The sequence below is a fragment of the Trichoplusia ni genome, chromosome 5 (assembly GCF_003590095.1).
Source record: "Trichoplusia ni isolate ovarian cell line Hi5 chromosome 5, tn1, whole genome shotgun sequence".
Classification (NCBI taxonomy): domain Eukaryota; kingdom Metazoa; phylum Arthropoda; class Insecta; order Lepidoptera; family Noctuidae; genus Trichoplusia; species Trichoplusia ni.
The window spans coordinates 15,153,695-15,159,833 of NC_039482.1; positions in this window are offsets into that span (position 1 = coordinate 15,153,695).

Sequence of the window (6,139 nt, forward strand, 5' to 3'; positions counted from 1 at the left end):
GTGGACAAGTTAACAACATTAACTCGCAGTTACGGCGAGACCGGGCACCCCACACTATTCACTTAACGTATATTCGTAACAGATTGTTTTTAGTGCGCGCTACAATGTATTTGGGCAATACGTTATGTGTTAACAGGAGCAATAACGCAGACGGCAGGCCCGGCCCGGCCCGGCCCGGCCCGGCCCGCCGGCCACGCGAGCGCTCAACACGAAACCTCGCCAGGATTTAGTGACCAACAAATTGATGTGTCACCTAAATGATATTAATTGCGCGGCGTGACGCGCGTACCGTGACGTCGTGTAAGTCGTGTATGTCACGTATGTCACGCGTGGCTCGCGTAACTGCTGTTGCTTTGATACTTCACTTTTTATGAAAATTTCTTCATATTACAGATGTTCATGGAAAACAAATCATCATACTCGACGAAAATAATTTAACTCTCAGTCAGGATTCAAACCTGCAAATACGAGTTGCTAAACATGCAGTCTAGTCCCTTTTTTGAGACTGTATGATCTTCTTGTAAAGTTGCTCCCTGGACATATTACCAAGGAGCCCAGTTTGAACACCTACAAGTGTAGACGTTGGCGCCACGATTATAGTGTTTGTTGGACCCTCTATCGTAACTGTAGTGCTACGAAAGATCTCGTAGCAACTGTCGTAGCCTGTAGTAAACTTGACGCTGTATTTCATTATAGATTTTTTGAGTGCCCATTGTTTATATTATTTATCTTATTAAAACATAATATTTTTAACTACGAAAAATAGTCTACATGTTCAATTGAAATGATTCGGAAGCCCTGCGGCACACGCCACAAACTGTCTGTTATGATTTGAACTAATTAGATTGCTAAAACGTGTAATTATCTAGTTATTCAGTTTAATTAGTTAGTTAAACAGTTAGTTTAATATAATTAAATGTGAATTCACAACGGTGCACAGTGCGGTGAAGTCGTTAACTCTGTGAGTAAAATGTGTTTGTTGTAATGGTGAGGCAGCGGTGAGCGCGCAGCTTGTTGCAGCCTCACTGCCAGTCATGCGCCCCGTCCCCCGAGCATGTAGCTGCTCCCGCGGTCATAGTTATGTGGGTGCCTCGAAGCGAAGTGACCATCAAATTCCTATCATTAAGGCAAAGTCTCGAAGCGGTGAGCTACTAACTTGATGCGGTCGCAATAATTATCCGAGTAATTAGTTGTGTGCCGGGCTTGTCGACGTTCCGGTGCGCTCGGGTGCGCTCGGGTGCGCTCGGGAGCGCTCGGGTGCGCTCGGGAGCGCTCGGCTGCGTTCGGCGAGCGCCGGCATGCGTCACGTTACGTCATTTCTGTGGTGGCTGCTGATTAATGGGCATCATTTCGTAATTACTGACAATAATAGAGTTATTGTATCCTTGAGGACGCTGTATAGGTCACATAACTCTGTTCCAATTTGAACAGGAACGTCATAATGCCAGAAGTCCAAATGCCAAGTTCGCACGACGTCAGCGCCACACTGACTGGCCATCGCGCTGGCTAGTTGCAACGTTGTTTCGATCCTGCGCTGAGATGTGTACACTGTACATATGCTTGTAAGTCGCCGGAACCACGCCAAACCCACGGAGCGCGGCGTTGCGCTCGTTTGATTCCCGCTTCAAACTTTTGTGTGATTCATCCCCCGCAGCACAATAATTAAATGCCTTAGTTGGTTTATATAGCCAGAAATGTAATTCTAAAAACTAAATAAATAGATAATAGTTATTAGTTGCCGGCTGCGTGGTCGCGGCTCGCGGCCGGCGGCACCGACCTTCGCGGTGGTCACTGTCGCGGTATTTTTGTCACCAAACTCTTGAATTAAATTAATGTTTTTTAAATAGTTCTGATGTATAGCCACGAGGCGTGTTCTCATGATCGCATCTGTTCCCCAGAACGTCTGGCGGCCTCTTGTGGATGAGACACAACACGTTGAAGGTAGAATTTCTATAAATTTTAGTGGGCTGGTAAAGAATATCTCAATACATAGTCTGCGTATAAGAAGTAATCGCGGGGCGTGTCGCTACATACTTGTTACTTCGATGATTTCAATGATTTCAATTTTTGCTAAACACGTTGTAAGTATAGTTTAATCAGCAAATAAGCGAATACATTTACTAAAGGTTGAAAAATATGCATTGACTCAGTCTGATCATTGGAGTGGATTCATATTTGGATATCTTACAACCTTGACCAAGAATTTAATTTAAGTGATGTACATTTAGCCGTCCGTGTACTACTACAACAATAATTAGTGAAGATCCCGTGAGTAGGTAGTTATCGCGGGCACAGTAGCGACCGTTCCGTAAAGCTGAGGAGCCACAAACGTTGCCGTGTTCCACACAAAAGCCTCCGGTTTGTAGGTCCGGCCCACATAAATTATGGGTCACAAATCGCAATCTTTATTAATGTACGTTTTTGGCATCATAATGGCTCTCATTGAAAACGCGACGAGGAGAGCGCGCCGCCGGGAGATGCGGCTGACAGCGCGTGATGGAGGACCCGAGACTATTGACAGCGCCGAGGTGAGGGCCGGCTGTGCGCAGGAGGACGTCATGTATCGCGACTAGGGAGCTGCGGTCGGCGGGCGAGGCGCACTCGGCACCGCGACTGCGCCCAGCGCCAAGCTTAATGAGCAAAGTTCGGCGCCGCGGTCGCTAATGCTTGCAGACGAAAAAGTAGCTTTCTAAATGACGACTATTATTTGCGTTAAGGATTGTAGCAACCAGCTCGGCTTACGAGGGGCAAACGTCTCTTATGTAGCGTATTTAGTTTCCCCGTATAATTATTGTTGAATCATATTATATCGGTAGAGCGTTACAGTCAAATCCTTTATGAAGCATTTATTTCGTGAAGAAAAAAATCGGAAAGAGGTGATTTGACTATGAATGATTTTTGTCGTTTTATTCATGTAATTGTTTTAATTTACTCTAGGACTTCAAAGTAAAACTGAGCGATAGATCTCCTTTAAAGGAAGGAGGGAAGTGAAAGGAAAGTATCCATACTACGAAACGCGTTTCACGCTACGGGTCTCATAGTACTCTCATAGTGTACGGTGCCACTGTGTAGCGGCCAGCCGGACCGGCTCGCAATCAGACGGCGAGCTCGCGCGTCTCGCGACGCTCATTGCGGCGCGGTGCCGACTAGAGCTCACTAACATAATCCTATTCTTGAATCAAAGAAGGAGAGCTAACGAGACCTCACGCCAGAAACCACTTCCCAGCTTTCGAGGAGCTTTAGTGTTGCGTTACACACGTCCATGACGTAAACAACCGCTGACGTGTACGATGCCACTTAAGGACAGCTCTATACGATATTATTCCTACACAATCAATATTCATCACCTTAGAATAGAATAGAATCATTTATTTGCCGTAAACATGTGTATACATACACACGCAGGTGCATGCATGTAGGATGACAGTACCATTAGGTATGTGCTTAAAACAGGTTTGCCACTTGCCATGGCATGCAAATATTTGCATATAAAAAAAAATGAATCTACAAAATTGAAAGTAATATAAATATAAAAAAGAAAAATTAAACATTTACTTAAAATCAAATATTTTTTCATCCAGAAACTCTTTGACATTATAATATGCTCTCTGTACTAAAAACAATTTGAGCCGACGTTTTAGAGCTTCGGTATTGAGTTCTCTCCAGATCATAGGTAATTTGTTATATACAATGGGTGCCATACAAAATACTTCTGCGCTTAAGTGCAGTTTTACATGGATGGAGACAGAGTTTACTATTACTAATTTCGAGGTATTGCATCCTCGAGACGCGGAACTAAATGAGGATTGCATTTAACGAACACAACAACTTCGAGAATGTATAGAGATGGCAATGTAAGGATCTTATACTGTTCGAAGTACGGCTTGCAGCTATCAGTTACCTTCAATTTGAACATCGACCTCAGGCATCTGTTTTGAGCCCTAAAAATGGTCTCCCAATCCGTGGAATTGCCCCAGAATATCAAGCCATACCTAAAGATGGATTCAGCTATTCCATAGTAGGCTATTAATTATGTATCTGTGTTTATTGTTTGTGATAGTCTGTATAAGGCAAATGCGGTATTGCTTAGTTTTTTAGATAGGTTTTCGAAGGTACATTTCCAGTTAAGATTTTGGTTAATTGCAATACAATGCTTCAAATTTATGCGAACGTCTTCTCTTAATTTCGTCGATAAGCGTGACTTTGACTTGACAGTCTAATAGATTTGGGATGCGTTTGCGTCAGCGGTCGGAGGACTGTAACCTGTCAACAGCCTGCTAGCTCTGATGGCGACTAACCTTTGTACTTACTTTATTTTAATTGTTGTGTAGGGTCCTGAAGAAGCGGCAAGACGACAGCTGTGTAGCTATCTGTACAGTACGTACATCGCAGTTACATTTTCGTAAAGGAAAATCAAATAAGGAACCAATCTCCGCCATGATATGTTCAGCCAGCGGAGCGCACCCGGGGCGACGCGACGTATGGTCGCGGGTAATACCGTCGCGCACGCTGAGCATGTCGTCCTTTACTTGAAACTTAACGTTCTTAGAATAGCTACTAGCTCTTTGTACGTCCTGCTTTACGCATAATCAACTCTAATAACAACAATTCTAACAACTTGATATAATAGAACAAGTCATATCACAACACCTATATGCATATTATTTATACATAACAACATGTCTTGTGATGCTGTATCTATATCTGTCTGTGAGTATGTGACGTAGTGCCGTCGTGTCGGCGGCGGCGGCGGCGGCGGGCGCGGCGCGGCGCGGCTGATGGATGGCGCGGAGCAGGCGAGAGCATCGCACTGTCCGCACATATTAAATATTACTTGAGCTAGTCCTTTGCTAAACTTTTCTTCGGAACTTTAGTACTTTAGCGTTGCTTCTTGTCGCCTTTGACGAGCACTCGAGCGGGCCGGCCGCGTCCCTCCGCTAACAGATTAATTAAATCGTGAGAACTCGCATGTCCGGGGTGGCGACCAATACTTTACACTGGTGTTAGTGTTGAGTTTAACGTAGCCTCGACTTATTCTGTACACATTATTAGAATGCATTCTTCTATATTTAGTCAGGTAGTGTTTTCCTCGACCGCGCAGCCCGTGTGCGCGACCGCCGCCGCGCCGCCAGCTATCTATCACTATTTACAAATTCATATGAGAATGTTCTCGGAATGAATTAACTCCAGTCTATTGAGCTCTGTAATGGCGTGTGTTTGGCATCGCTCGACTTGTACGCCCGACCTCAATTATATTCGGAATGCATATGGGTGTGCAAATTGTTGTATATGTTGATTTTGAGGGTGTTTGACGCACTAAGTAAAAGTTGTAAAAGTGCGTAAAGAAAACAATTCCATTGAACATTTAATATACCGATAGCTCAAGTTAGTCTCTACACTATGAAATAGTTTTGATAACTTCATTGTAAATAGCGGAATTGAGGGCCCTGTGTGACCGAGAATGGTTTCAATAAAGGCCGGATCTCTTCTCGTGAACTTACCCAGTGAGTGAAAATAAAAAGGTAACTAAATATTAAATATGGCAACGGTTGACTCACTCGTGACTATCGGGACTGACAGACTAGTTGGAGTTATACACTCCGCCAGCTCATGATTAAGGACTCCGGCTGGGTCCGATCTTGTCGGATAATCCCGATAAATATGCGTGAGCAAAGAGTTGCATCATTTTTATTAACAATTAATCATTCTCAAGATAGTATCTATAGGGAACTAAATAGTTTGTTATGTAATTACCAGTTCCATGGGACCTCTACCGCGTGTTATCAAACATTCCTTCACGTGAATTAAACGTAAGAGACGAAACGAAAAAAAAAAATCTTTTAATGCTTTTAGCGTGGAATTATATGTATTGTTTAAATTCATGATCAGGGAAATAGTCGGAATAGTTTCTAGTTTTTTTTTGAGATGAAGCCTCAGAGGCCGACTCCTTCGTGTGCACACCGTGAGAGACGTGCCTCTGTCTACTGCTTACATACTCTGATACTCACACATTAATGTATTTCAGCTGCGCTCCGCGGTGTTACTAAGAGTTAATCCAGAGTATCAGCTGAATCTATATCAAGTCTCATCATAGTTGGTAAAGAGTATTGAAATTTTGTTGCTCCCTAAACCTAAAACG